At 33.6% G+C, this 12160-nt stretch overlaps 1 protein-coding gene across 1 annotated transcript in view; it reads left to right on the top strand.

The window, feature by feature from the left end:
• AHR (aryl hydrocarbon receptor) overlaps positions 1 to 12160 on the top strand; it is a 47603-nt gene that overhangs the window by 12177 nt on the left and 23266 nt on the right. The gene's annotated exons all lie outside the window — the stretch shown is intronic.

Genomic DNA, 12160 nt, shown 5'->3' with positions numbered 1-12160 from the left:
TGATCCGCCCATCTCAGCCTCCCAAAGTGCTGGGATTACAGGCGTGAGCCACTGCGCCTGGCCTATTTCTAATATTTTACATTAATTGTATACCGACTGCAAGAAATATAATTAAAACATGTTTTTCACTAGAAAGAACATTTGATTGTAAGAGTCAATAGAATTTGATTTCATTCTCTATTGTGTCACTGAAAACTATTTGTCATTAACTAAACCAGGTAGCATCCCCGTAGCTCAGTTTTCTCAGCAGTAAAGGTTAGGGTTTTGAGCTAGGCGGCTGGATGATATTTGTTACCTTTAAATTGCAATGGACGTTTTTGTTTGCAAATGATGTTTCAGTGTATTTTCTCATGTAAAATTAATTTTTGATTTATCTTTTATCGGTCTATAAGGCAGAAATAGATTTTTTAAGGAAATGGTCTTTTTAAAATGTCGTATAATTTTACTAACCATAGCAAGTTAATGATAAAAATCTCAGTGGGCTATGTCAGTCAATACTTCTCATACGTTAACGTGCTTACAAATCACATAGGGATCTTGTTAAGATGCAGATTCTTGTTCAGTAGCTTTAGGTGTGTCCCTAGATTTTGCATGTCTAATGAGCTCCGAGATGATGCTGATCCTGCTAGTCTAGGTCACTAGGAAGTGCCTAGACAACACGTTTATAGATATTCGAATGGTAATTTGTGTTTAGAATATTGCAACAGTTAATTTCCCTTTAGATTTATGTTTACATAATCTGATGTGTTTCGTCTGAGCATCTTTTTATTTATTTGCTTGCTTGCTTGCCTGTCTTTCTTTTGGATAAAAGCTATTTAGTTTAACAGTTGTGGTCTGGGCAATATACAGATTTGAGGATAGTGATTTCAGGAAAGAGTATATATTTCAAAGTTTCATAGTACACAAATTTTCTCTGACCTATATAAAAAGTGTTTGAATTTTCAGTTGCCTCTATACCAAACCCTTCATGTTGGGAGAAGAGTTACGCAGTATTCAGTGATGGTCTGTACGTATGTGTGTATTAGCTATAGTCATTTAGCTGACATAGTTGGAACTAGAACCCAGGTTTCTAGATTCCTTATATTGTTTTTCCTGACCAAATAATACCTATTTTTTTCTGGGAACCGTTGCATAGCAAAGCACTGAGGATTTTTTCCTAGACCTGTGGTTCTTAAAAGTGTAGTATCCAGACAGGCAGCATCAGCATCACCTGGGAACTTGCTAGAAATGCTAATTATTGGGTCCAACCCTAGACCTATGGAATCTAAGGTGGTGGGACCCTTGGTGATAGGGCTAGATGCATGTTGAAGTTTAGGAGCCACTGCTGTAGATTGTAACTTCAGGCCTCCTCCCAGCTTCACGGAATGCTGTCCTGATCCCTAGCATTTACTCACATGCTGTGCTTAGTGCTTGACCATGTGGTGGCAGATTCTGTGATGTGTAGGAAGACATGGTTGCCACCCTTAGAGATTCTGGAGTCTAGAAGCCAAGGAGGCATTATTCCCTGACTCTGATAAAGCTTTATTGACTTGAGCCATTTTACCTTTCCATTTCTTGTTCCTTTGTAATGGGGAATCAAATTGTATATGTTAAAAGAAAAAAAAGCATAGGTTTTTCCTCTGTTTAGAAGTAGTACATATGTGTGTATCTAGACAGATACATATAAATGTGTGTGTGAAACACACATATATAAACAGATATATTTCTATATTTAATGTCTACATTATGTGTGTATGTGTGTTCATGTATATATACACACAGACACATACATGATTAGATATGAGTCCTATTATTCAATGCTTCAAGTAAAGGAGATCTCACAGTCTATCTTATAAAGAATGTCATAGTTTAACACAGGGTTCATCACAGAATTGTTAAAAACTTTTTTCTCAGCTCTTCATTAATGAGTTTGTCTATTTTTTATTCTGGTTCAGTGTATTTGACAGTAGGATCTTATTACCTATTTGCATGATTCCTTCATCAACTACATTATCATTATCTTTAACGTTAGATTCTTTTCAAACTGCATTGTGCATAAGAATTACCTAGAAAGCTTTCTAAAATGCAAATTCGGAGGCATGCCCCTGCTGATAACAAGTAAGTTCTGTGTAAAACCCAAGAATCAGTATTTTAACAAGCATGTTACGGAGTCTGAGGCAGTGATTTAGCCTAGCCTTGCTTATGCCCTGAACGTTAATTTTTGTTTCTTTGCCTTCAGAATGACAAATGCAAACATACAAAATTTAAAGAAGTCTATAAATATTTTTGCTTGTGTTTTAGTGGTGTACATTCAGCCTAAGCAGTTTCTTAGATTGTTTGATACAGAAACATACAGTTAGATGGAAAATGAAAATAATCAAGTTTTTTTTTAATCCCCAAATTTCCTCCAGACTACCAGTGGTCTGGAAAGGCAATGCAACATTTCAGAGCACACAGAGAATGAAATTATAAGGGTAACCCTTATGAACTGAAAAAATGGTAGATGCAAATGAAGAGATTTGAAACATGCTAACAATGATTAGGATTTTTGTGTGCAGTTGGACCCACTCTCCCACTATTAGGGAAACAGTATAGCGAAGCGAAGGGAAGCTCAAAGTGAATAACAGGATGCAAACAGGGGGTGTGTAAATTCCTGCGGAAAGAACAATATAAACGAGTAATCATACAATCTTGTTAGAAAGGAAACTCAAGTTTTACTGTAACAATAGATATTTTTCCAAGAAAATACATCTATTTATTGCAAGTTTAAATAATCCAACTTGGATGGATCTTCTTAAAGTTTGGAACCATGACTATACTGCTGCTGCTGTCTGAAAAGCAACACTAAAGTTTTAAGTACTACATTAATATTTATCCATTTCTAATTAATTAAAACATTTTGAAATATAACTTTAAAATACTTGAACAAGGCTTAGCAATTTTTCAATTATAAAGTTGAAAATAGTTTCTGTGACATGATCTAAGCATTACATTTAAATATATTATCGCTGAGATGGAGGATATTTTAAAAATTTAAATAACAATGATTACAATCAATAATAGTTTATTAATAGAGACTAGGATTTGGGTGGTTACAATCTAATCTTTGGAACTGGTTGATGTGAAGAGAAAGGATTGTTTCCTCCTATATCATGTCTCTCAAAATTGTTAAACAGTGTACATTGGGCTTGTTGATCAATCTAATCAGCATCATAATGTTTCATTCCTAATTTCAGCATATCTTTAATACAATTTTTAATGAGATTTCCTTACTATTTTTTGAAATGCCCATTATTATGTAAATATTTTGTTCAAATTATTCTGTTTCTATACAGCTACCCCGAAATTAAGAATTCGGGAATGACTACTTTTGTTTTCTGTTTACATACAAATGCCTAATGAGCCTGACAAAATGGAGCTTAGGGATCCGAGTTTCTGATTTCAAAGTCTTGCATTTGCAGCTGTCATAGGGAATAGTATTATTCTAGTTATTTTTAAAACAAGGTAATGTTAGGGAAAATCTAAGTCTTGAATCATTATACACGCTTAAAATAATCACCATTTTATAAAATGTAGAATTATTTATGTGTTAGAATATTTTCATTCATTAAGCCTAAAAATGCTGTGGGAAGAGAGGATAATAGTTATATTATGTGATGATCTAACATTTATTTGACCCCATTGTTTATCATGGATCTTTCTTGACTTTATTTTAAATTAAAAATTACAAGTGCTCTGTTCTTGGTCTTCCTTTTGCAGATGCCTTAACAGTTCATTCCCAGTTCATTAGGTTTTCGAAAGAGAGCTATTGTGTTTATTCATCTTCAGCTTGTGCATTTCTCCGAATTTCAGTTGTTTGGTATCTCTCTAGACCAGAACATTATTCTTGAAAAACAAGTATATGTACATGTGTATATGCAAAGAACAAGCTTGAACAAGCAGTAAAAATGAATTAAGTAATGCACTTTTAAGTGTTGATGTTTTATAAAATCTAATAGATTTGTATGTCTGCTTTTTCATTCATGAGAATTCTATAATTTCATCTGCTTTGTTGTAATTTTAAAATTTCTGTGTGTCAAGTAATTTACCAAAGTTTCAGTATCATAGTATCATAGCAAATGTTATTTCTTAATTCTAGGACTATCCAAAGTAGGTTTGTTTGCGTAACAGTTTAGCACATTTGAAATCACCAAATAAAGTATTTGTTGAATTTGATTTACCCATGGCGTTATCCATCTTACATGGTGATTTAACTGTTATCTTTTTTCCTAATTCACATTTTAAAACATGAAACTCTAATTACAATATTCATGATAACTTTCATAGCTTAAACTATATAAATCTAGGTTCTTTTAAAATTTTAATTTATGGACTTCATACAATAAAACCCCCGCAGATTTAAACATGAATAAATACAAAGAATAGTAGCGCATTCTTATTGAATGAATATACAAATCCTGGCTCTCATTTAATATGTGACCTCTTTGGTTCAGGAATTTCATCTCTCTTTTCCTCAGATATCCCAATTTACAGTATAAGATTTATTAGGTTATATGAAAAAATGTAATACGATAGAACTTTATATAGGATACTTTTATCTCTGCTTTTGTTTGCTTTGACAAGTATTTTGAAGAACACAGTGACAAATATCTGAGATTCAAACAATCTAAACTCATTGCATCATATATTATGTATTTTGCTGCTTTCCTGTCTCTTTTAAATTTACTGATTTAATGGGTTTCTCTTTGATCATTACCTAGTCTTGCATGGCTCTAGAATCCTTGCTTATTTGGCCACGAACAGGTCGTTAGTCATGAATTTTTTTCTTTTTAGGGAGACTACCATGGGCTAACATTAAAATCACCAACTTTCAGCGATTTTCCTTTTTTTAGAAAATTTTCAAATACAGACGTTTAAAAATCTGTAGTTAAGTCTTAAGATATTTCGTGAGGGTTTGTGATCTGGTTAATGGAAATGTACACCTTCATGTTATAGTGTTTTATAAAACATATTTACATATAATATTAATTACATTGAAGTCTGAAGAAATTTTTATTTAGTAATATTTGTATATTATTTTTAAATCTTGCTCTTACAGCCTTTTGACTTTTTGATCAATGAATTTTAATGAGTAACTCAAATTCGTTTATTTGCTTATGGCTGGAGATTTAGATTTTAGAGTCATTATATCATCAGAATAACATTTTAAGCCATTAAAGTGAATAAAATATTCCAAGGGGAGAATATGTAGAATAAGAGGAAAAGTACCAAAGATAAGATGTTTTAAGGATGAGCAGGGGTGGTAAAAAGTGAAATCTGTGGAGTATGAAAGTATGCTAAGGTGATAATGAGTTGACTTAAAATACCTTCATTTGATGTGTTCTTAAATTGGAGAACCAGAGAGAAAACTGTACATGAAAATGAAAACTGAAATGAAATGAAAGTGTAAACTGAAATGAAATGAAAGTGTAAACTGAAATGAAATGAAAGTGTGTACAGAAAAATAATAACACTAGAGAAGGTGATTTCCGTTCCTTGTTTGTCCATAGAGGCCAAAAAGCCATTCATTTGTTAGCAGTGGGAGATTAAGAGGGAGACAAATATCTGGGCTCCGTGGCTCATGCCTCTAATCCCAGCATTTTGAGAAGCCGAAGCAGGAGGACGGCTTGAATCCAGGAGTTCGAGACCAGCCAGGACAATGTAGTGAGACCTCGTCTCCACACAAAATAAAAAATTAGCTGGGCTTGGTGGTACACTTCTGTATCCCAGTTACTCGTGAGGCTGAGGTGGGAAGATATTTTGAGCCCAGGATGTCAAGGCTGCATTGAGCCGTGATCGTGCCACTGAACTTCAGGAGTGAGACTGTTTCACACACACACAAAAGACGGAGACAACTAGTCTGATGGGATTGGTTGACATAAAGAACCTTAATGAATTGTGCATACTGAATTCTTCATGTATTTTCTAGCCTGAAATTTTCTCACACAATTGTCATTTTTATAGAGCATTCTGTTGTCAGCTGGATTTTTTTTTATCGTGTCTAATTTCTGTATTATGGAGACATTTCATCTCTTTATCTCAGCATGGTAGAGGGAGATTGTGTTTTGTGATTAAAGCACTGACAGCAGGAGCTGTGGATGCTAGTTCAGTTAACGAATCTTGTGTTTTTTGATAGACTTTAACCTCACTGTTCCACAGGGTCTTCCATCTTCTCAGCATGTTTGATAATGATGTTTGCTTTCCCTGCTGTATTAGGTTTGTAGTAAATTAATCCTAAAAATGAGAGATCTGTGAGAAAATTTTACAATTAAAATTGTTACCGTTATGGAAATCATAGTTATTTCCTGCAGAATCCTGATATTTCACTTGTTTTAAGGGAGAATTTTCTGTTTTTTTTTTTTTTTTGAATATGCATAAGGGCCTTTACCGACCTGGTATTCATATCAATTGAGAATCCCTTTGTTTAATTAATTTCATATTTTTGATTTAGAGATGGAAATTTGTTAATAAACTGTTTTTCCCCTTTTGATATAATACATAATAATTTACTTACGTATACTGTTTTCTTTTTTCGAAAGTGGTACATATTCCAAATTTGGACACTTGGAAAAGTGTGATCGCTTGCTTTGGTGAGGATAGAAATTTTGGGCATTGTATGCTACTTGCTATATTGGGATACATGTCAAATTTTGTGTTACTGCGCTATGTCTTAAGATAGGTGCTTCAGCTTTTGTGTTTGTAAAATTGTTATTATTTCCTGAAGACATTCACAATAATAACTGTGCTTAACAGCATGGAATGATAATTTTAAGAAGTATGAGGGAATTCAATCCAGAACATACGTGAGTTATTTTCTAAATCCTAAGGTTCTAAGTCTCTGTTTCTCAAAGAGTGGCACCTCATTCTCAGCATCACTGGGGAACTTGTTACCTATGCAAACTGTAGAGCCCTATCCTAGACCTACTGAATCAGAAATTCTAGAGGTGTGCTAAGCATTGTATTTTAAGCCTTCCAGGTGATTCTAATGTCTGTGAAAGTTTAAGGATCACTGCCCTCATTGGGTATTTACATTATGTTACTTAAAATGCAATTTAAATACTACCCTTGTATATATGAAAAGCTAATTGCAACTCATTCCCCACTGAAAAGGTCAATTAACTGCTCTTGTTCCATTAATGCAGAGATTTGTCATATAGTTGTAGAGGAATTGTATAAAACTGAGTGCGTACCAATGAGTAACTGGAAGAATGTTAAACATCTTTGGAAGTCAGTTTTCATGTAAGAGTTTGGATAGAACAAACTTTTAAGGACTTTTTGAGCTGGAAAATGATGTTTCCTAGATTTGCTAAAAATACAGTAACACTAGTTTCTCAACCTACAATCATAAATATATAAACTAACATTTGCATTTTAAGAAAACTGAATATTCTTCCATTCTACCATGGTGATTAGAAATTTGTAGGCAGAAAAACAGTAGTCTCTCAGTATAATTAGAAGCTACTAGACCTTGTAGACCTAATCTCTGTTTCCTAGGAATTTAGAATATAACATAGTTTTCTTTAGTTTCTTCCCTCCTTCCCTCAAAAGAACGCTTCTTTTACAAAAGAAAACAGTGTATTGGAGTGATACATGTATGTTTTACCAGTAGGTATGTAGCAGAAGCTCCTTTTAGGTACACTTAATATATTATTTGGAAATACCCATCATAGCAGACTAAACTAAACTGGGAATGTTTTTCTTAAATTTAAGAAATACTGCATTACTTAACCCTTTCTAATTTATAAAAGTTTGTGTGGTTGGTTGGATTTTATAAGTCATAGCTGTGCTCTCCTTTATGTTTACGTCAATATGGGAATGGAATTGAATTTTCCCTGCCAAAGTAGTAAAGGGGATGGTAAATATTATGAAATTAATTGAATTTGTAGCAGCAGTTAGGGACTAAAAGGGGATATGCTTTCCCTGGCAAGACTTTTATCATGTCATCTTTCTGTTTAAATGCAAACTATAGTAACAAAATACAAAATATAGTTTACCACTATTCGGTATTCCTCATGAATTTTTTTTTCCTTGACCAATTCAAAGCATGTGGTATGAAGAGATTTGGCATTAGCGAGCAGGGGAAATCTGAGCTTAGATGTCTAAGGAAGGAAAGTACCATATTAGGAAACATGGATATGGTTAAATGCATGTGGGAATAAAACTTGAGTCATCTGGTATGACCATTTGATAATGCTGTGATGTATTTGCACTCTAAATTCCATCATTTGTTAGATTAAATTCTTATTTGTATTGTATGACTCCTTCATAGATCTTTCAATGAGGAAATAGTGGAAATATTTTGGTGGTTTACTATCTTAACATTCTACTGAATGTTCAGAGTCTGATTCTCACACTTTGGAAAGTGGTACATATCCTCACTGATGGGGAAGATTTTAACAAATGCCCATTACGGTACAGCAGATACTTCCCAGCTGGTGACCTATTTTCAGATACTACATTTTGTTTCTGTGGACTGTCATAAATTTAATTCCAGTGGTGTAATGTTTAAAGTGTCATTATGCATATAATTTATGTAACAATTTACAGTTTTGAAGTATAGTTGACCCTTGAACAATGTATTAATAACATGAACAGCTGATTAATGTGTCTTTTGTGTATGTATTATATACTGTATTCTTAAAGTAGGCCAGATAAAAGAAAATGTTACTAAGAAAATCATAAGGAAGAGAAAATATATTTACTATTCATTAAGTGGAGTGGATCATCATACAGGTCTTCATCCTCATTGTCTTCATGTTGAGTAGGCTGAGGAAGGGTTGGTCTTGCTGGCTTGGGAGTGGCAGAGCCATGTAAGTGGACTTGCATAGTTCAAACCCATGTTGTTCAAGGGTCAGCTGTACTTTCAAATGTGTCATATAGTTATCATAGTAATCCTATTAGATACTAATTACTGCTCTCCACTTAAAGATGATAAAAATACTCAGTTACCTCCTCAGGGGCACTTTAATTGTAAGTTTCTCATCATGGTTTGAGGGTGTATAAAGTCAGCATAGACTTTGTTACCTCTGTCCTTGATTGTCAGTGATTGATTCCAGGCATTACCCTGGTATTCTACATGTTATTTTAATCTTCACAAGAATTTGTCTCAAGAGGTAGCATTGTCCTCATTTAAAGATGAGGAAACTAAAGGTCAAAGGTGGTTAGCAAAGTGGGCGGTGGTTAATAATAGCTCACACACTGAGGTCTGGCTACCTGAGTTTTTGTCTAAGCTCTGCCACTTAAATCTCTATGACCCTGTGAACATTTTCTCAATCTCCCTAAGTCTCAGCTTTCTAATATATTGAAATAACAATATCAGTCTCATAGAACTATTATGAAGATTAAATAGGATATAATATGTGGAAAGTGCTAGGTGTACAGTGTGTGCCCATTATCACATATGATTACTAACTAAGGTCACTCCAATGGTAGGAAGCAGCTCTTGTGACAGTGTCTCATGTCACTTTCTTACTCATTGCTTTCTTTCTAATCAGCGCAAGCAATATATACAGGAAAATGAGTAGTATTGATAGAGCTTCTAGTAATTTACTAAAGTAGTAGTAGGCATGAGAGCAAGAAATACAAGAAAAACTTCATGCAGTGGTAGACATTACATAGTTTAGGCTGAAAGGCCGTGACATAAAATGTTTCCTGAAAAAGCACAGCAGTGTTTTTTAAATGATTTTAAAAGTCCACTCTTCTCGGACTCATGTTTGCACAATATTTACTTCAGTTATTTACCAGTGATTAACCTTAAACACAAGAGCAACAGAAATATTTGCATATTTGTTTTTGGTAGAAACCTCCAGTGATCATTCCCCCAAATGAACTTGTCACTTTTCTTACTTATGTAGTAGTTATACTATATTAAATATCATCCTTCCAACATTTGGAATTATAAGCATTGTTGTTTAGAAAGAATTTGTTCTTTTTATTTTTTCTCTACTTCAAGTTCCTGTAATACTTTAATTAAACTCTATTCTGGTACTTAGTATTTTTGACATTGTTTTCTAGTTATTTCCATAGCTTATATCCCCTACTTAAAGACAGGGTCTGACTCAAGTGTCTAATTACATTGGCTAATACCCCCAGTTCAAGCCCAAGAACAAATTATAAATTACTCTGAGATGAATGGTCTCTTTCATTGCCTAGTCATCTTCTCAGTGATCAAGTAGTTATCTCTTAATATTTATGTTTTTCTACTGCCAATGACTGTAGGTGGAACTGATATCAATTGTGCTGATTAAATATTAATTTTAAGAGATTCCGAACAATAATTTAGATATATAAAGTCTGACACTGTTATTGTCTGTTTTTAGGCTTATTTCATAATGTAAGGGTTTGGCTTTGTTGTTTTCTTTTTAAAAGCAAGTGTTACTGATGCTTCATACCAGAGCTTTTAGAAAAGTAACAGAATATAGTTGACTCTGACATTGTATGGTTTTAGTGCATTCAAGCAAATGTGACCATTAGTAAGCAAGCAACAACATAACTTACAGAATAGAAAGGGAAAAAAGGCCATTCTCTCTTCTGCCATTCTCTCTGTGTGCAGATTAAACATTTCTTTTGGTCTTGATGAACTGTTAGGTCAGTTTACCTCAAACTGTTTTTTGGCCTAAGGAAATCTGTTCTCTGGCCTTTTGAAGTTATATTCAGAGACCGTGCTTTTGGCTGTTTGTTGCAAAGAGATATGTTTTAACTTCTGCAAAGGCCAGAATGGCATGAGATTCTGGTGTGACACATTCACTGATGATTTACCAGAAAATACACTGCAAATCTGAAAGACTGCAGACAGGTTTTGTATGTGGAACTCTGCTCAAACTGAGAGAAAGTCTAGTTATTAGTAAATCTCTAGTTTTTTCACTGAGCTGGATTATTTTGTCACATAAAAATATAGTGAAATAAGTGTTAAGAGGACTGCCAGAGTCAGTTTTATTTAATGGTTTCTCTTATTTAAATATCACAGGTTAAAAAAAGGTCAGAAAGTGGAAAGTATCTAAAAGATTATACTTTACAACCAGGCAATCCATAAGCTCTGAGAAATATTTCTACTAATTAAAGCTACTGTTTGTTGAACTACTATTGATCCACTATGTATCAGAAACTTTACATATATCCTCATTACTCTTCACAACAGCCCTGCAAGATGTGCTTTAAAAAAATATTTTTAATTACCACCTCACATATTAGGAGACAGGCTCAAATAACTCCCACTTTTAGTAAATGTCAGAGGTAAGATTTGAGCCCAATTCTGTCAGTTACCAATATCCACATGCTTTTAAGTGAGATATATTTGAAAGTGCTTGGCAAAATGTTTAAGTGGTAGCTGTTATTATTTCTATTCAGCTGCACTTCCTCTCAGACTATAAATACATACATACCCCCCCACACACACACACTGAGAAAAAAAAAAAAAGAGAGAGCATATAACATGACACCTCCAATAGTAAGCATCCTATCATGCCATCAGACTTTCCTTCACATATATAATCCACAAGCAGTTAAAAGCTATACTGGAGAAGCCACTTTACAAGATGTAATACCTAGGAGTAAATATAAAAATACCTGTGCACATCTTTTTTGTAGACAACTTTAAAACATTCTAGCAGGACAAAATATAGACTTGAACAAATGGAAAGAAATGTATGTTCTTGGATAGAATGATTCAAGATTATAAAGACATTAATTCTCCACGAGTTAATTTATAAATTTAACATGAACCTATTAAATAGTAACAGTAATTAACAGTTTTTACCCAAATGCTGGACAAGAATATCCCAAACATCAGAAATCCGTCTCTTAATAAGGTGCATAGTTGCTTTTTTTCTCTTCACCACCACCAGTTCCCTGATATTTAGATAAATAGATAAAAATGTTGGAAACATTTTTATAGGTTACATTATGGAGAACTTTAGTCTCCTAAGAAAGGAGGTAGGAATGGAGAGGAGTGTTTGTAACAGTGTTGTGCAGTTCTTTGAAATGCCTAAGTTTTGTGACAAAATTATATCGTGAACTCATCAAAAATTATTTTTAACAATCTGTCAGCTGACAACTTGACTAAATCCTTCAGTTTTGTTACTAGCATAGAATAAGGAACTACCCACTGGCAACAGGATTACTTACCTAGTATTTATTATACCTT

This window comes from Symphalangus syndactylus, chromosome 3 (genome assembly GCF_028878055.3).
Source record: "Symphalangus syndactylus isolate Jambi chromosome 3, NHGRI_mSymSyn1-v2.1_pri, whole genome shotgun sequence".
Lineage (NCBI taxonomy): Eukaryota > Metazoa > Chordata > Mammalia > Primates > Hylobatidae > Symphalangus > Symphalangus syndactylus.
This window is presented reverse-complemented; position numbering and strand designations above follow the sequence as displayed.